We start from the raw sequence: 18,707 nt of genomic DNA on the forward strand, positions 1-18,707 counted from the left end.
GCCGAGGGCTCCCGCCGCCTGCCAGCAGCCAGGCTGCAGGGTCCATGCCATGCTGGCTCAACCTCCTGCATGGGCAGGGCAGGCAGCCTCATGGGATCACCCACACATGCCTAAATGCTGGCAATGGTGAGTAGAACATTAGCCACAGATTGGATGGGCTACATTCTGAATGTTTGTATCCATTTGGAATTCATAGTTTGAAATCACAACTACCCACCAAGGAAATGGTATTAAGAAGTTGTGTTTTGCGGAGGTATTAGGTAATTTAGGAATTATGATAATCTGGCTTCATTGAAAGAGTTTGGAAGAATCCCTTTCCTTTCAGTTGTTTTGAATCACTTAAGAAGAATTGGAATTAGTTCTTCCTTAAAGGTTTGATAGAACTCAACAATAAAGCCACCACGGCCTGGGTTTTTCTTTACTGGGAGGAGCTTTATTACTGATTCAATCTCAGCTTTGGTTATTGGTCTACTCAAGTTTCCTTTGTTGTCATGCCTCAATTTTGGCAAATTATATGTGTTCAAAGATCTGTCACTTTATTCTATATGTTTCAATTTGCTTCATGTTGCTATTTTTAATCATTCATAATGATTTTATTTCTGTGTTATCAGTGGTAACATTTCCTTTTTCATCTCTGGTTCTATCACTTTGAGTCTTCTCCCTCGTTTTGGTTAACTGGGAAAATACTTTAATAGTTTTGTTTATTTTTTGAAAAAGAAGCTTGTATCTAACGCTGTGGTTCAGCAGGTTAAGCTGCTGCCTGAGATGTCAGCATCACATAGAAGCACTGGTTTCAGTCTTGGTTGCCCTACTTCCAATCCAGTGCATGGGACATTTTCTAAGATAGAGGATATACTAGGCCATAAAACACGTTTCTTCAAATTCATTCCAATGTGCAAGAAAATATAAATGACATGTTTTCTGTTTTGTTTTTTTTTTTTTTTTGAGTTTATGTATTATGTTGCTGTAGGATGGAATGGTTCATAGATATGTATTAGGTCCCTTTGGACTTTAGCATAGACTATCTCTGCTGTTTATTGTTTTTTTTTTTTTTTTTCTATCTGTCTACTGAATTTTTCACTCATGTCAAGTACTGATTCACTAATTTCATTTAACTGATTCTCTGTATTTTTGAGTAACCTTATAATCATTCTTTTGAATTCTTTTTCAGGCATTTTGTCAATTTTGCATACTTCATAGTCCCATATCAATGCATTATTATGTTCCTTTTGAGCAGTCACATTGCCTTCTTTCTTTACATGTCTTGTTGTACATTGACTTTTGCACATCTGGGTATCTCTTGTTTCTATCATTTCTGGAGAACTTGTTATTATTATTCCTAGAAATGTGTCTCTTGATCTCAGTAAAGTGCCTAATTCTTCCATTTTAGCTCCACAGTGTATACTGTGTGGGGTTATAGAACTCCAACCACCATATGTGGGTGAGGCAAAAGTTCAGAGTAATACCAACGATGAGTGTGATTGAACATCTTTGACTACAGTCAGTGTCGCTCCCCCTCTTCGTGGAGGAACGACACAGGACCCTGCGCTGTTCTTTCGTCTGCTCAGCCCTCCCCGGGTTTGCTGCTGGTTCTTCCTGGGTTGGCTACTATCCCTTCCACCTCCGTGGAAGGGCAGTTCCCCCTGGCCACATTCCCCACTTCCGCAGGGGAGCGGCACACCGCCGGCCGGCTTTCTCGGGGGCTGCACAGGTGTTCCCTTAGATGTTCCCCTTAGATGTTCCTGGTGCATGCCGTCTCTCTCCTCCTTTATAGTCCTCCTCTGCCAATCCCAACTCGGCTGCCCACACGCCGAGTACGCTGCTCTCCAATCAGGAGCAAGTCCTACAGTTAATTGGTTGAACTGGAGGCAGCTGTGTGGAAGCTGTTTACTTCTCTCCCAGCGCCATATTGTGGGAGAGCAGATGCATAGAATAAGTCTTAATTCCAGTAACTCAGTCTAGTCCGGGTTGCTCCCCACAGTCAGTAGGAGGGAAGGATGTTTGAACCAACTGATATGCTTAAAGTTGTTACTTTTCTGTACCAGGGTGAACTAACTGATTCACAACTTGGAGTAAGCTCATGGTCCCAGCACAGTTCACCCACCAAGGGGTGCACACAACCCAGAGCATTCATCTCTCTGTGAGATCCACCCCACTGTGAGATCAATCCTATTGTGTAAGAACCTCTGATCCCCCACCTTCACACTGGGCTGGTGAATGGGAAACAAGCGCCAGACTGAGAATTTTCAAGTGATTGGAGAAAGGGGGGCGGGCATGGGAAAAACTATGGCTCTCAATTTCCAAGGTACCTGCCTCTTACTTCCATACTAGGGTACAGCCCAGCTGCCCTGCCCCTACTGTCTGCCGCAGTGCAGAGCCCTGTGTGGGCCTGTGCTCTGGGGCTACTTACCCTACTAGAATGGAGGAATGACTCTGAGGATCCTGGAAAGAAGATTGGCAAGAACTTCTGATGAGCAATTCCTCTCTCAAGAAGCACCTCCTTAACCAGAACCCTGCTCTTAGAAGTGGGGGAGGGAATCATGTGGGTCCCCTTGGAAGTCCATGAGCCCCACGTCTTCAACAAAGCATTTCTCACCAAGCTGTTGGTCTGGATAGCAGAACCCCTCTCTGGGTAGGGTCACTCTGATGAGAGGTCTGTGTAGACTGACTCTTCCTAGCCTCTGCTGTTAGCCCCCCCCACCCCCAGGCAACAGGAAGTCCCCTGGCTCCCAGACTTCTGACACCCTGTATCCTTTCTCCTCTCTCTAGGCTTTGGCTCCTGTTTTTATGGGCCACTGTGTTCCTCCTTCTCCCCTATTGCTCCCGGTGCTCTGCCTCAGGCACTGACCTGTAGACATAACTTTGGGGTATCCCATTGGAGGAGTGGCAAACACTGGACTTCTCTATGCGGCCACCTTGAATCCTCCCCAAAGGAAGTACTTTTAGAAGGAAAGATGCTCAGTTTTGCATTTGAAATAATCACTGAGTATTAGCTAATTTAAGAGACCTGTGATGCAAGTAGCACTTTGAGGTCATCCTTCAGCTAAACAAACCTCTTTTCTTCACAAAGTTATTCAGCTTAAGGTATTTCATGTAGCAAAGAAAAATGGACTAATATCAAAACAGAAAAAAAACAGAGAACTAATGGGAATAGCATATTAGCCAATGCTACTTCCAATAATAATTCAAGAGAGTAAAAACAGATTTACAATAAAATATTTTCCAGAAATATATCCTTTAAAAATTAGTGACTTGTGAAGTTTACTTCCAAACATCGCATGTGAAAAAATAAGCAATGTAAATTTTTGCATTGTAGCAGAAGGTAGAAAACACTTCACTGAGGGAAGCATAATATTTATGTGGAAATTGTATTAGCTCTTTCCCCAAACAGAAACATTTTTAGACAACTTGAGTGGGAGTTTAGTGAAATCAATAATTAAACATTGCAGTTGTGCCTATATTACTTATTTAACACTCATCTATGTAGTAGAATATGTAAAGAGTTGTTTAAGCAAACATTGCCTTTGCTTGAGAAGTCAATTCAGTGTTCATAAAGCTGAAAATATCATAAGCATTTATACTTAGAGTGTCACACATGAAAGAACACTGGAAAAGATTATAGGAGGTTTTTTTATTTTTATCTTAAGACTAGGAGATTTGGCTTTTCTTTCCTTATCCTTTTGTAACCTTGGAAAAGGACTTAACATTTTAAATTCCAGCTATAACTGTACAGACTGAAGCATGAGCATGCAGACTTTTGATTCACCTTTGTACACACACACATATTTTAACTCTAATCACTGGCTATTAAAAATTCAATAATTTTCTGAAGTTACCCAGTGAGAGCTGTACACTTGCATAACCTCTAAATTGGTATTCCTTCTAAAAAGCATTCCACTTCCAAAATGATCATAATGAAAGGACTAAGAGTCAAAGGGAGCACATAAACAAGTCTAGTACCTGCTAACACTAACTGATAGAATAAATAAAGGGGGGAGTGATCCAACATGGGAAGCGAGATACTCAGCAGACTCATAGAATGGCAGATGTCCTAAATAGCACTCTGGCCTCAGAATCAGCCCTAAAGGCATTCGGATCTGGCTGAAAAGCCCATGAGAGTATTTCAGGCATGGAAAGCCAAGACACTCTGGCAAAAGATCTCTGTGAGTGAGATCCCAGTGGGAAGAACAGGCCTTCAAAGAAGGAGGTACCTTTCTCTGAAGGGAGGAGAGAGCCTCCACTTTGACTATGACCTTGTCTAAACAAGATAAGAGTCGGAGAACTCAGAGGGCTTCCATAGCCTTGGAAACTCATAACTGGAGCATAGGGAGATTACTGATGCCATAGACAGGAGTGTCAATTGGTAAAGTCAACAACAGGAGTCACTGTGCACTTACTCCTCATGTAGGATCTCTGTCCTTAATGTGCTGTGCATTGAGATTTAATGCTATAATGAGTACTCAAACAATATATTTCACTTTGTGTTTCTATGGGGGTGCAAACTGTTGAAATCTTTACTTAATGCATACTAAACTGATCTTCTGTAAAAAAAAAAAAAAGAAAAAGAAATTATCAATTCCCAACTTGACTCTCACTGGGATTAAACGTGACAATAGGTCTGATCTGATTTCATCATCATTTAAAAAAAATCATCTAATATTTTTCACTTTATGTTTCTGTTTGGGAGCAAACTGTTGAAATCCTTACTTAACATATACTAAGCTGATCTTCTGTATATTAAGATAATCGAAAATGAATCTTGATGTGAATGGAAGGAGAGAGGGAGTGGGAAAGGGGAGGGTTGTGGGTGGGAGGGACGGTATGGGGGGGAAGCCATTGTAATCCATAAGCCGTACTTTGGAAATTTATATTCATTAAATAAAAGTTAAAAAAAAGATTTCTTTTTTTCTTTTATATTCTTTCACTTCTATTACGTGTACTTGGCATGTAGTGCTAAAATTATTGTTTAAATGGTGATCATTTCCAGGTATACCTTGCTTATAAAAGCTGACAGACTGTCAATGCTCTAACACTGTTCTTTTTCAGTACCCATGGCACCATCATAGTAATGGGAAAATAGGAACGATGACCAAATATGTCTATACAAGGTTTATTTGTGTGTTGTTCATGGAAAGAATTTCTAGGACATAATCGATATTTTCTATGAAGATCTCTTTTCTCACTACATTTTAGCACAGCACACATGAATCTACCAACACCAGGCTAATCAGACATGGGAAAAGCACAGTCCTGGGAGTTTGGGTGGAATGGTTAAGGCGCAGGGAATGAGGGAAACTGAGTCAGCGAACTTCCCTATGGTGATCCAGAGGAAAACCAATGAGCAAAACCTCATGACAAAAAAATAAAAAACAAAAAACAAAAAAAAAAAAAACAACTTGTGCTCTGTCACAGTGACAAATATGCTTATGACATAGATATGTTATTAGTCTGTAGGCAGTTTGTTTTCATGAGCACAATCCTTGACATTTTGAGATTTGATTATTGTTAATGGCCCTTGTCTATGATCCTGAGGAACAGTGGTTTTCTACTTACTACTTACTGAATCCTTTATGTAGTGAAGGATTAAACTTATGATTATAAAGTAAATTTAAAATATGCCATTGCAAAAATTAAAAGAAAAATAAGAAAGGAAGGAGGAGACAAGGTGGGAGTGAGGATAGGGTGGGGTGTATCATTATATTCTTAAGCCTGGACATATATATATGAGATATGTGGAACTTGTTACCTTAATATAAAAAATTAAGAAGAAATAAAAAAGAAATCACTTTAAAAATCCTTTTCTTTGAAGTGCATATGCATGGTGATCTCTTAACATGCACTATACCATATATAGATAGATAGATAGATCTATACCATATGCCAGCCTAAGTGTACATGTGCTGTGTGTGAGTGTAACAGGAAAGCTAAAACCATGTGGTTCATCCTAATATACGTTAGAGAATAGAGAGCCTTCCTCAAAGATTCAACTGAATTTTTTTTTAAATTTATTTGATAGATAGAGTTAGACAGTGAGAGAGAGAGAGAGAGAGAGAGAGAGAGAAAGTCTTCTTTCCATTGGTTCACCCCCCAAATGGCCACTACAGCCAGAGCTATGCTGATCCGAAGCCAGGAGCCAGGTGCTTCTTTTTTTGGTCTCCCATGTGGGTGCAGGTGCCCAAGCACTTGGGCCATCCTGCACTGCCTTCCTGGGCCACAGCAGAGAGCTGGACTGGAAGAGGAGCAACCAGGACTAGAACCCTGTGCCCATATGGGATGCCGGTGCCGAAGGCGGTGGATTAATCTAGTGAGCTACAGCACCGGCCCTTTAACTTAATTTTTAAGGGTAATTCTTTTTTTTAAGCATTTTTATTTGAGAAGTAGAGAGATTTGAAAGAGAGAGATTTACAGACAGAGCTCCCACCTTGTGGTTCAGGCACAAAGTATCTGAAATGGCCAGGGTTGGGCCAGATTTGGAGCCAGAAGCTGAGAACTGAATCCACGTGGGAGGTAGAAAACCATTTAACTTAACTATCACACTGATTCACAGAATCTGCATAAGTGGGGAGCTGGAGTCAAGAGCCAGGCCAGGAATTGAACTCGGACATTTAAATGTGGGACACAGGAGTCTGAATTGCTTGGCTGCACATCTGCTTCTGAGACGTAATTCTTAGCTTCAATCAGAACATAGTAGTTGTCTCATCTTGCTTTCTAAGGGCCTAAAGATTGTGGTCACACTTACCTTTCCAAATTTACAGTCCACTGTTGATTCTAACTCACTTTATTTCAGTCACATGGGCTTACTTCCTTTCAGTTGAACAATTGCAGGGAGAAACCACAAAACTCAAACACCTGTCCTCTTATAGTTTCTCTACTTGTCACTTAATTCTCACTTCATAGGTCATCTTCCCAGGGAGTTCCTGTCAGTCTATCACATCTTGTTTAATTTTTCTCATTGTTCTTACTACTACCTGAAGTAGCAGTAACTTTTTTCTTTTTTTAAAGACTTATTTATTCATTTGAAAAGCAGAGCAGCCAGGACTTGAACCTGCACCCATAAGGGATGCCAGCACTGCAGACAAGAGCTCTAACCTGCTGCGCCACAGCACTGGCTCCTATAGTAATCTTAAATATTTCATATATTCTGCCTGTACCAACAAAAATATCACTTGGATCAAGAAAATGATGCTATTTTGTTCATTACCTTGTCCCTGTGATCTTGAAGAGTGCCTGTGATGTAGTGGATACTCAATATATTATTTATGAAATGGAAAAGTGAGAAAGAGTTGTATTGGTCAGTGAGGGGCTAAGGCATTCACACTGGCTCTTACTACTTGTCAGGGAACATTATGTCACATGAGTCCTTAGCAAACACTGTCAGCAGTTGCAACCACGATGGGCTGGGGTGAACAGGAAATTGCACATAAAGAATGGGTATCCAGTGCAGACGTTTGGGGTACTCCAACTGTTAAGGAACTGGAATATTAGCAACAACAGGAGGAAAAAGTTAGAAACATACAGTTCTTTTATTGTCAAAGAAGTAAAAATCGTTAAAAATGATTATTAGTAGAGAACATTATTCTAAACCATAGGAGTTGTTCAACTGTTATCTTCTCTGTTAAGTAAACAAAATAAGAACACATTATTCTGATGACAGATTTTTTGACTTCTCCTGGTGATCTTAAAGCAATGTAGAGAATAAAGTAATTTGAACAAAATATTCAACTAGCTAACAAAGAAAAATTGTTTCTCATTTGCAGGTAAATGTAATGGAAGTAATTAATTGATGGGCAAGAATGATAAATTTAAGTAGTGATTATTTAATCTCCAGTTGCAGTCTAAATTTCTTGAAGGTAACAGCACGTTCAATGTGTTGTTAGCAACTTAGGAATGTATTTTCTCTGTATCTATGGATATGTATTGATCCACCGTCGAGTGTATATTTATACAATATAAGGTTAGCAAATCTGTACACACAGACAAGCACTAAAAACCATAATCCTGTGTAAAGGAAGTGGGAGAGATGTTAAATATTTAAATTGTTTGCAGGGCCAGCACTGTGGCAAAACTGGTCAAGCCGCCACCTGCAGTGCTGGCATCCCATAACAGCACAGGTTCTAGTCCTGGTTGCTCCACTTTAGATCCAGCTCTCTGCTATGGCCTGGGAAAGCAGTAGAAGATGGCCCAAGTTCTTGGGCCCCTGCACCCACATGGGAAGACTCAGAGGAAGCTCCTGGCTCCTGGCTTTAGATTGGCGTAGCTCTGCTTGCAGTCATTTGGGGAGCAAACCAGCACATGGAAGACCTCTCTTTCTCTTTCTGCCTCTGCTTCTGTAACTCTGCCTTTCAAATGAATAAAAAAATAAATCTTTTAAAAAATAAATTGCTTGCCTATTAATGATTTTTGGTGCAAATTATAAAGCTTAGTACTAGATTCATTTTTACTCATTTACAGAATTCCAATGAATTGAGCAACTTGGGGAGTGGGGATTTTTTACTAGCTGTATTTCCCTACTGATTTTTTCTTTGTCTTTTTTTTAATTTTCAATAAGGAGTTAGGAAATGTACTTGTTAGTTAAAGATATTTTACTAGATAGAAATAAGGACTGAAGGTGTTGATTGCCTATGGTATAATAGCAATATTATTTTCCTCTATGGACTTTTACTCTTTACATCCTTTTCATAAGTCTTTGTTACACTATTTTCTAGAAGTGGTTAGAATAAGGTTGTTAAAATTTCTAACAACTGTAAAAAATAGAATATTAACAGACTTTTGAATAAGAGTAGTTTTCTTGTAATTGATTTAGAAGCCCCTATTTTTCCACAAGTGCCAGAATGTTCTTCAACTTCACCTCATCAACAAAACACAGAAGTAGAAAGTATGCAGATTAAAAAGGGCCATTTCAGGATGCAGATGCAACTGAAGTTGAGCAGAGAGGAAGACAAGTGTCTTCTTTTTTTTTTTTTTTTTTTTTTTTTTTGACAGGCAGAGTGGACAGTGAGAGAGAGAGAGAGACAGAGAGAAAGGTCTTCCTTTGCCGTTGGTTCACCCTCCAATGGCCGCCGCGGCCAGTGCGCTGCGGCCGCACACCACGCTGATCCGATGGCGGGAGCCAGGAGCCAGGTACTTATCCTGGTCTCCCATGGGGTGCAGGGCCCAAGCACCTGGGCCATCCTCCACTGCACTCCCTGGCCACAGCAGAGGGCTGGCCTGGAAGAGGGGCAACCAGGACAGAATCCGGCGCCCCAACCGGGACTAGAACCCGGTGTGCCGGCGCCGCTAGGCGGAGGATTAGCCTAGTGAGCCGCGGCGCCGGCCGACAAGTGTCTTCTAAGAATGTTATTGGAACTAAAATACAAAGTCTGAGCTTATCAGATAGAGACTGAGAATTATTATTTGCACAATACCACAATAACAAGCAAAAATCATCGGAAAGAGGGAAATGAAACAGGAAAAAAATTTTAAAAATCAAGATGATGAAAGAAAATATTATAAATTGGACAAGGCCTAAACATTATCATTTCTCTCTTCAACACTTTGTTGCTTCAAAAATGTCATTTCTGATATTCTCTTTTAAACAATTGCATTAGTTAGTTTGATGAGAGAGAGAAAGAGAGAGAGAGAGAGAGAGAGAGAGAGAGAGAGAGAAAGAAATCTCCCACTTGTTGGTTCATACCCCCAAATGTTTAGTATATTCAGGACTGGGGCAAACCAAAGCCACGGGCTTGAAATTCGATTTGGGTCTCCCACATGGTTTGCAGGGACCTAAATACTTGCCCATTACTTACCAGTGTGCACAAGCAGCATGTTCATTATCAAGGAGCTAGATGAGAAACCTGAGACTTAAACCCAGGGGCTCGATATGGGAGGTAGCTGTCTCAAGGAGTGATTTGAGTATCCTGCCAAATGCCTGCCCCTCTCCTGGTTCTTGATATTCATAAATAACCTGTTTGTTTTCTAGCAAGATGTGAAATAAAAATCAGCTAGAGTCAAGAATCACAAGAGCAGCAATCATATAAGGAACATTTTAGCATTAGACAGTCCAGGTAGAGTGCTAGAATGTAATATATAATCAAAAATATTTAAGGATTAAATGAAAAAAAAACACTTGAATAAAAAGATGAATTTTTAGAAAGAACTGGAAAATATTAGGAAGAAATTAAGTTTTCTTCATCTCAACTGATTATGGCTCCAATACCACAAGTGCAAAAAATTAGGTAGTAGAGCATCCTTATGAATGGTCTTTGAAATTATTATTTCGTTTCTAAGATTTTACAATCTATCACTTCTGTCCAACATCATACATGACATAAATTCTTATGAGTCACATTGCTTACTTTGGTAATTCAGTGAACATAAATTAGATGATATTTTTTAAAGATTTATTTATTTATTTGAAATCAGAGTAACACAGAGAGAGGAGAGGCAGAGAGGGAGAGAGAGAGGGAGAGGTCTTCCATCTGATGGGTCACTCCCCAACTGGCCTCAACGGTCAGAGCTGCACCTATCTGAAGCCAGGAGCCAGGAGCTTCTTCGGAGTCTCCCGTGTGGGAGCAGGGGCCCAAGGACTTGGGCCATCTTCTACTGCTTTCCCAAGCCATAGCAGAGAGCTGGATCGGAAGTGGAACAGTCAGGTCTCAAACCTGTGCTCATGTGAGGTACCAGCACTTCAGGCCAGGGCTTAAACCCACTGTGCCACAGCACTGGCCCCTAGATGGTATTTATTAGGCATTGAAATAGAATGCTGCAAGATTAAGGGAATCCAATAAAATTGTTACTGTTCTTGAGTCAAAGTGTCTGATTTCATATCATGATTCTGCCAACTAACACAATGTGTTCCTTTTGGTTGAAAATAAATTTGAGCCTCAAGTATTTCCTTTCTGAAAAGAGAATGCAAATAGGAACTACTTAAGAGGATTGTGGTGAAGAATAGTTGTGATAATATTGATGATGTAATTAGAATGATACATATGCCTATTTATTAGGAGTTTCAATACTGGGAAACAATTCTGTTGCTAATAGAGCATGTCTGTGTCCAAGAGTTGACAGAAGAAGAGTTGGCATTTAATGTTAAATTTGTGGATGTTCCATACATATTTTGTTTAAGAAGCGAAAGGACATTTAAAAATAGATGATTGGGTTAGACATGCTAGTTTTACATTCTTCAAGTCTACCTTTCTGGGTGTTAAAATAGCATAATTCTTAGATTCTGATGTGATCTGAGCTAGCATTTAAAATAGTGGCTGTTGTTGTGGTGTGGCATATTAAGCCATCTGTGACATTGACATTCCATATGAGAGCCAGTTCACATCCTGGCTGATCCACTGCTGACCCAATTCCCTTTTGAAAGCAGGAAGATGGCGCAAGTGCTTGGGCCCCTGCCACCTGAGTGGGAGAACCGGATAGAGTTCCAGCCTCTTGGCTTTGGCCTTGCCCAGACCTGGCCGTTGTAGCTATTTGTAGAATGAAGCAGAGGATGGAAAATTCTCTACCCCATTCCCCGCCACCCCACCTCTCTAACTATGCCTTTAACATAAACAAATAAATATTTTTTTTAAAAAAAAGCGAGAGTATAGCTTACAATTCACAATATATAAGTCTAAACACAGTGACAAAATTGAATAACTAGACTTATAAATTCTAGGGTTAAGTAGATCATTTTAAAATAATACTTTGAATGAACGTTACCAAAAGAAACCTTACTATAATAACACAAGAAAGAATCAAACAAAACAGCAATTAGAACAACAGAATAGAGGAGTCACTGCTGAGATAAAACTAAAATGACTAAGATAACTGTTCTATTAAGCGACCAACATTTGCAGAGCATAACAGATGATAGAACAATTCATATCGTAAAATAAACAAGAATATTTTTTAAAAAATTATTTATTGAAAAGGAGAGAGAGAGAGAGAAAGAGAGAGAGCACTCTTCCATCTGCTAGTTCACTCCCCAGCCAGGGGCCAGGAAATTCTTCTTTGACTCTCATGTGGATCCAGGGGCCCAAGCACCTGGGGCATCTTCTGATGCTTTGCCAGGTGCTCAGCAGGAAGCTAGATCAGAAGTGGAGCAACTGGTACTTGAACCAGAGCTCATATGAGATGCCAGCTTCACAGTTGGCAGCTCTACCTGCTATGCCGCAATGCTTGCCCTAAAAGGAATTTTTATTCAGTTCTCAGTGTGATGTAATGCATTCAGCAGAGTTTCTGGTCTTCTGAAATTTCTGGTGTTCAGCTCTGTTATATAATGTTCGATATTTGGATGATATTCTTACTGGTTTACAGGAGGAAGGATTACAGAGTCAGTAAGTATGCTGTGGAAATAATGACAATGAATTAGGAGTGGTCATTTTAACCTATTGGTTCCTAGTGAATATAACTATGGAATCATCTACCAAGAAACAAATTTTGAAGCCTAGGGCAGTAAAATAAGAAACGTGAAGATCTTGTAATAGATTATTTTGTACACAAACACATTAACTCTAATAATTGGGTTACTAAAAATATGGTGTCATCTTGTACTTAGTGTGGATTGCTAAATTGTTCATTCTACACAATTTCTTTTCTGTTTTAATAAATACTTTTAATTTAGTAGTAGATGACAATGCTGAACTTATCTGAACCTAATCTTTCAGGAAAGCAGTGATGGTCAAGAAAACACCTCACTATTTTAAGAACAATTGATCGCAAGCCATCATTCTGTTCTGACATATTCCGCAAATTAACTGCCTCCATTCATTACGTAAAACTCATTGTTCATGGTTCTAAATGACTCCCATGACAACTCTTGTTGATCTGCCTCACTAAACCCCAGTCCTCTATCCTTTTCTTTGAAATGGTATTATAAAGTTTTGTTTTTTTTTTCCTATTTCAATGACCTAAACAAGTAGTCTCCTTCATTTTCTGTTGCATTCCAGTCTCAGAAGCACAAACAACGGTCCAGTGCTGTGGTGTAGGGCATCTCACAAGCAGTGCCAGCATCTCATATGAGCCCCAGTTCGGGTCCTGATGCTCAGCATCCAAGCCAGCTCCCTGCTATGGTGCCTGGGGAAGCAACAGAAGGTGGTCCAAGTCCTTGGGCCTCTGCACCCACGTGGGAGACCCAGAAGAAGCTCTTGGCTCCTGGCTTCAGTTTGGCCCAGCTCTGGCTATTGTGGCCAATTTGGGAGTGACCAAGCAGATGGAAGATCTCCCTCCCTCTCTCCCTCTCTCTCTCTGCCTCTCTCTCTCTCTTTCTTTCTCTCCCTTTCTATTTCTCTGCCTCTGCTCTCTGTAGCTCTGCCTTTTAAATAAATAAATAAATCTTTAAAAAAAGAAAGAAAACCAGTATTGATTCATTTCCATGGAAAGGTATGGATCTGCATTAATCTCTTATAACACCCTGGCGTTTGTTACCATGTAAGTCCCTGAAGTTACTTTCTTCTTTATGACTCAATGTCCTTACATGTAAAATGGAACTGCTATAGGTACAGTTTCTTTTAAATATTTCCTTCTTTTTGTTTATTTTAAAGGTAGACAGAGGTAGACAGACAGGGGGATTTTCCATCCACTGGTTTATTTCTCCAAGGTCCACAAAAGCCAGGCCTATGCCAGACAAAAGCTAGTAGCACAGAATTTCATCTGTGTCTCCCACATGTGTGACAGGGACCCAACTACTAAAGTTATCATCTGTTGCCTCCCAGGGTAATCAAAAGCAGGAAGCTGGACTAGGAAGTGCAGCTGGAACTCAAACACAAGTACTCCAAAATGCGTGCAGACACTTCCTATGTGCGCTGTGAGCATTGTGGTAGAGTGAGGTTAAGACAGTGCCTGTGACAGCAACATCCCATATAAGCACTAGTTTGAGTTCCTGCTGCTCCTCTTCTGATCCAGCTCTCTGCTAATGCACTTGAGAAAGCAGTGGAAGATGCCCAAGTACATGAACCCCTGCCTACCTCATGGGATTCCTGGCTGAAGATCCTGGCCCCTGGCATTAGCCTAGTGCAGCCCCAGCCATTGTGGACATTTGAGGGGTGAGCCATCAAATGGAAGACCTCTCTCCCTCTCCCTCTCTCTCTCTAACTCCAACTTTCAAATAAGTAAATAAATATTTTGAAAAAATCTCCATTCCCTCAAGTACCAAAGCCCAAAATCAGATTTTGATTTTTTGCAATTTTTAGTTATTTAGTAGAGAGGCAGAGAAACAGACATATTCACACTCCACATGCCTGCAACAGCTGATAGACTGAAGCTGGGAGACAGGAAGTCAGTTTAGGTCTCCCACATAGATGGCAGAACCCCAGTTATGTGAATCATCATCTACTTCCTTCCAGATTCCCATTAGCAAAAAGCTGATATCAGATACCAAAGCCAGGAATAAACCCAGATACACTGACATGGTATGTGGGCATACCAACGAGTACTTTAACTGCTAGACCAAGCTTAAACCCCAAAATCTGTTTTTTTGAATGTTTATTTATTTATTTGAAAGGCAGTTAGAGAGAGAGACAGAGAGACAGAGAAGAGCTTCCATTTGCTGGTTTATTTCCCAAATGTCCACAAAGTCCATAGTTGCCAAGAGCCAGGCAGCTATGTCTCCCACATGGGTGCAGGGGCCCAAGGACCTGGTCCATTTTCCTCTGTTTTCCCAGAAGCATAAGCAGGGAGCTGGATGGGAAGTGGTGCAGGCAAGGTCAAACCAGTGCCAGTATAGGATGCCAGTCCCATGCCACGTTCTCGGGCCCCTGAATCTGGCTTAAATCCTTTACTTCTTCCCTTCCCTTATGACTCATTTTCAATGGCTCCCTACCATGTTATATTCTTCTATTCCTTTTCAGACTTAATGCAGCAATTTTAGCACAGATGTAATATCTGATTCACCAAAAGAGTTTTCTAACTGTTTTTCATACTGGAAAACCTCCTCTTGTCTTCATCTATCTTGATAGTCTTCCCAAATATTAGATTATTTAAAAAGCAATATGAATTTGTCACTGTTCTATCATTTCCTTCGATAAATTGAGTGACTGATTGATTTTAAGAGGCAGAGTGACAGAGAGAGAGAGGAGATACAGAGACAGAGAGATCCTCCATTTTCAATTGCCAGGGTTGGTCTAAGCTGAAGTCACGATCCAGGAACTCCATCATGGTCTCCCACATGGATGACAGATACGCAAGTATTTGAGCCATCTTTCACTACTTTCCCAGGCAAATTTGCAGAGCTGGATCAAAAGAAAGGCAGGTAAGACTTGAAGAGGAACTCTGATATCAGGTGTTGGCAGTGCACGTAGCAGCATAACCTGCAGTGCCACAACACCAGACCCTCTTCTGCTGTTTTAAGACCATTATCACTAAGAAAAACATATAAATTTTATTTATTTGTATCAAATACAGAGTGCCTAGGCCTTTACCTTACACATAGCAGGTATGCTTGTGTGAAGATTCCATGATCTAAAATAACAGGCTATACAGAACAACTCCAGATCTGCCTTTTATCATCAAGTAAATTATTATGTAAAATTTTGCCTGAATAAGATGTTGAGAAAAATGTCTTAAACATTTAAAAATTTGTTAAAAATTTGAATATCATTCACTGTGTATGAAAATTTTTAAATATCTGCTAGTAGTTTTAGCCTACATACAAGGGGTGCAAAACTTTTGAGATAGCTTATATAAACATAATTATATTCTGTTTATCCATGTTATAAGATAAAATTCACCAAATGGATTTTCTCCAGATTTGGAGACTATAGTTTGTATGATTCAACTTTAACTGTAAGTTGAATAAATTAGACAAAATTCAAGTTCTGAATCTGCGAATAAAAATACATGTTTATTTCATCATGATTTATGAGTTTCCTGAAGTAGGTCAGCTATTCATTCTATCAGGGAGGTCACTGTTTATACTTTGAGGTGGGCTTCAGATGGCTTCCGGAGCTCTCCACAGTTTTAGTTCAAAAACCAATTGGCCCATTTACCAAAAGCGAGACCTCTGTAATTTAGCTGACTTCTTTTACTTCTAGCTGCTGGTGCTAAACACAAGAATAACAAAGTACTCATTCCTTAAGGTTATTGTTAAGTTAAATCAATACATTAAATAAAATGACCATGCTCAGTGCAGAACAAGTGCTTGTCACTAGTCTTTGTTTTTGGCATGGTTTGTTCCAGAGTATGAGCAATCAGTGATGTACTAATACTTTAGAAACCCAACCATTTTAAACAGTACATCCTCAAACAAGGCTGGGTGTTGATAACATACTTGCATATACTACTGAAAAGCAACACTGCAAAGTACTCAAAGAGAGCATAGCTCTCTGGGAATTTATACAGGGGTACAGAACACTTAATTGGGTTCAATAATGCTTATTTGAGGAAAATGAGACTGACCCGAACATTTAATTTGATAAAGCAGAAAAGGAAAACATTCCAGATAGAGGTGACCTCATAAGCAAAATTACTGTGTGGGAGAGAACATGAAGAACTTAATGAAGACTAATACAGCTGGGAAATGGAGAACACCAGAGTGCAAGCTAAGGTGGTGCTAGAGAAGGTGGTAGGGTTCAGAAAATGCCATCTTTTTCCACAGAGAAGTGTGTCAAGATAAGATACGATTTATTTAAATGGTTAGTCTGACTTCTCTGGGGAAAACAGATTAGGGAAGTGGCCAGAGGGAATACTGAAAACCCAGTGAAGAAGTTACTGCAATCCTCTATAGAAGAATTGAATCAATATGGAGATTAGGTAACTGCTACAAAAAATGGAAATAAATGAATGATTGAAGAAACATTTAGAATATGAAAGCGGTGACTTGTTAATGAATTACATTTAGAGGGTTACTACAGTAACAGAGGGATATGCGCAGAGAGAGAGAGAGAGAGAGAGAGAATTATCTTTCATCTGTTGGTTTACTTCCCAGATGATTAAAATAGCCAGACACAGGCCAAACAAAAGCCAGAAGCCAGGAACTCCATCCTGGTTTCTCACATGAGTGGCAGGGTCTAAGGCCTAGGGTCAACTTCCACTGCCTTCTCAGGCATATTAGCAGGAACCTGGATGAGAAATGGAACAGCTTGGACTCAAAGTGGCATTCATGTGGAGTGCAACCCACTACTCCACAACCCTAGACCCTAGACCCTATGCCTAGTTTTAAACAAAAGAATTAAAATGTGTTCTCCCTATATGAATTTGGAGTCACTGGAAATGTATTTTCACATAGAAATGTATTTGATGCAGTTGGAGCTTGAAAATCAATTATTTAAAAATGAAAGGAAATGAAATGTGTTTGATAATAAACAAAAGAACCAAGAAAAATGGCACTAATTGCATTATAAATGACATCCATATGTGAGTGAAAGCATGTGGAGGCAAACACATGAATTTCTCTAATAGTAGCTAGGCCCATCTTTATGGTGACTCTGATGTAGAACAATGACCTCCTCTTCCTATTCCTTTTAAGGAGGAATAATTTTCACTTAAATATTATGGTTTACTAAGAGATGACTGTAAATGATCAACATAACCTCCATTTACCAACTGGGAAAAAGTAGCCTAAATTTGTGTCTCATAGTAAATATAAATGCATTGTTTAAATATGATATGTATGATATTATGTGACATATAATGTTGAAGTAATGTGTCATACTGACAATCTTTTTAAAAATAACTTACATTACCTTATAGCAGTGTTATAAATAATTGATTGACATAATTGTACAGATGCAGAAAGAGGACTAACAAGAATTAAAAGATGTCCAAAAATTAAAATGCTAGTAAGAGCATATTTTTCCTTTGAATATAGGACTTCTTGATTCAGAATTATTGTTCTTTTCTCACTATATCATATCACAAGGAAAGAAAACTACTTCATATCATACACTTTAATGTCATTGTCTAGGAGTCTAGACCATACATACACCTACTGTAACCTTGAACATCACTAATTAATCACCTTTTTCTCTCCTGCTGAACCTGAATGAAATTGAATCCTTACTATCTTTCTCAATGCAATTAGTTTGGCAATAACTATCATTGAGGAAAAATTGATGCAGAAATGGACTGTGTCATCTGAGCTATAAAGAAGATTGAGCAAATTTCAGGGAACATCTAAATCTCATCTTTCCACTTAATTGAATCTTACAAGTTTAATAAAATATTCTAATTTGATTTAAATAAATTAAATGAGAATTTAACCAAATGCTTTTTAAGTTTTCTATTTTCTTTAATAGAAAGGAGAAATAAACTCTAAACATCAAGGATCTCACCTAATAGCTTGCAGTAATATAACAGCAAAGTAATATAGGGATTGCATTCAGATATGTTACAGTTTCTGAAACCATAATTTATTTCTTATCCTAACTATATAGAAACAAGATAGCAAGTGGCCAACCATATTGGTTCTGCAGTATGTCTTCTGGAATTGTTTTTCACATCTAGCAATGACACTCTAGCAAAACTGACTTCACAACATTGAGCATATTTATTCTCAAACAACACAAAACTGAGGCTAAAGATAGTATATATAAACACAACCTTAAGAAATGTTATTTTCCATTGCTTCTAAACAGTACCTATTTTTCCTAGTTAGAAACTGTCCTAATTTCCCTTGCTTGCATTTTATTTGTAGTAATGGGCAGATAGACTTTTATTATGAATAATGAAGAGACATGGACAAATGCACCTTTAAAGATTTAATTTCAAATCATTCTTAATGCTGGTCTTTTAAAGAAAAGATTGAT

The sequence above is a fragment of the Oryctolagus cuniculus genome, chromosome 8 (genome assembly GCF_964237555.1).
Source record: "Oryctolagus cuniculus chromosome 8, mOryCun1.1, whole genome shotgun sequence".
Lineage (NCBI taxonomy): Eukaryota > Metazoa > Chordata > Mammalia > Lagomorpha > Leporidae > Oryctolagus > Oryctolagus cuniculus.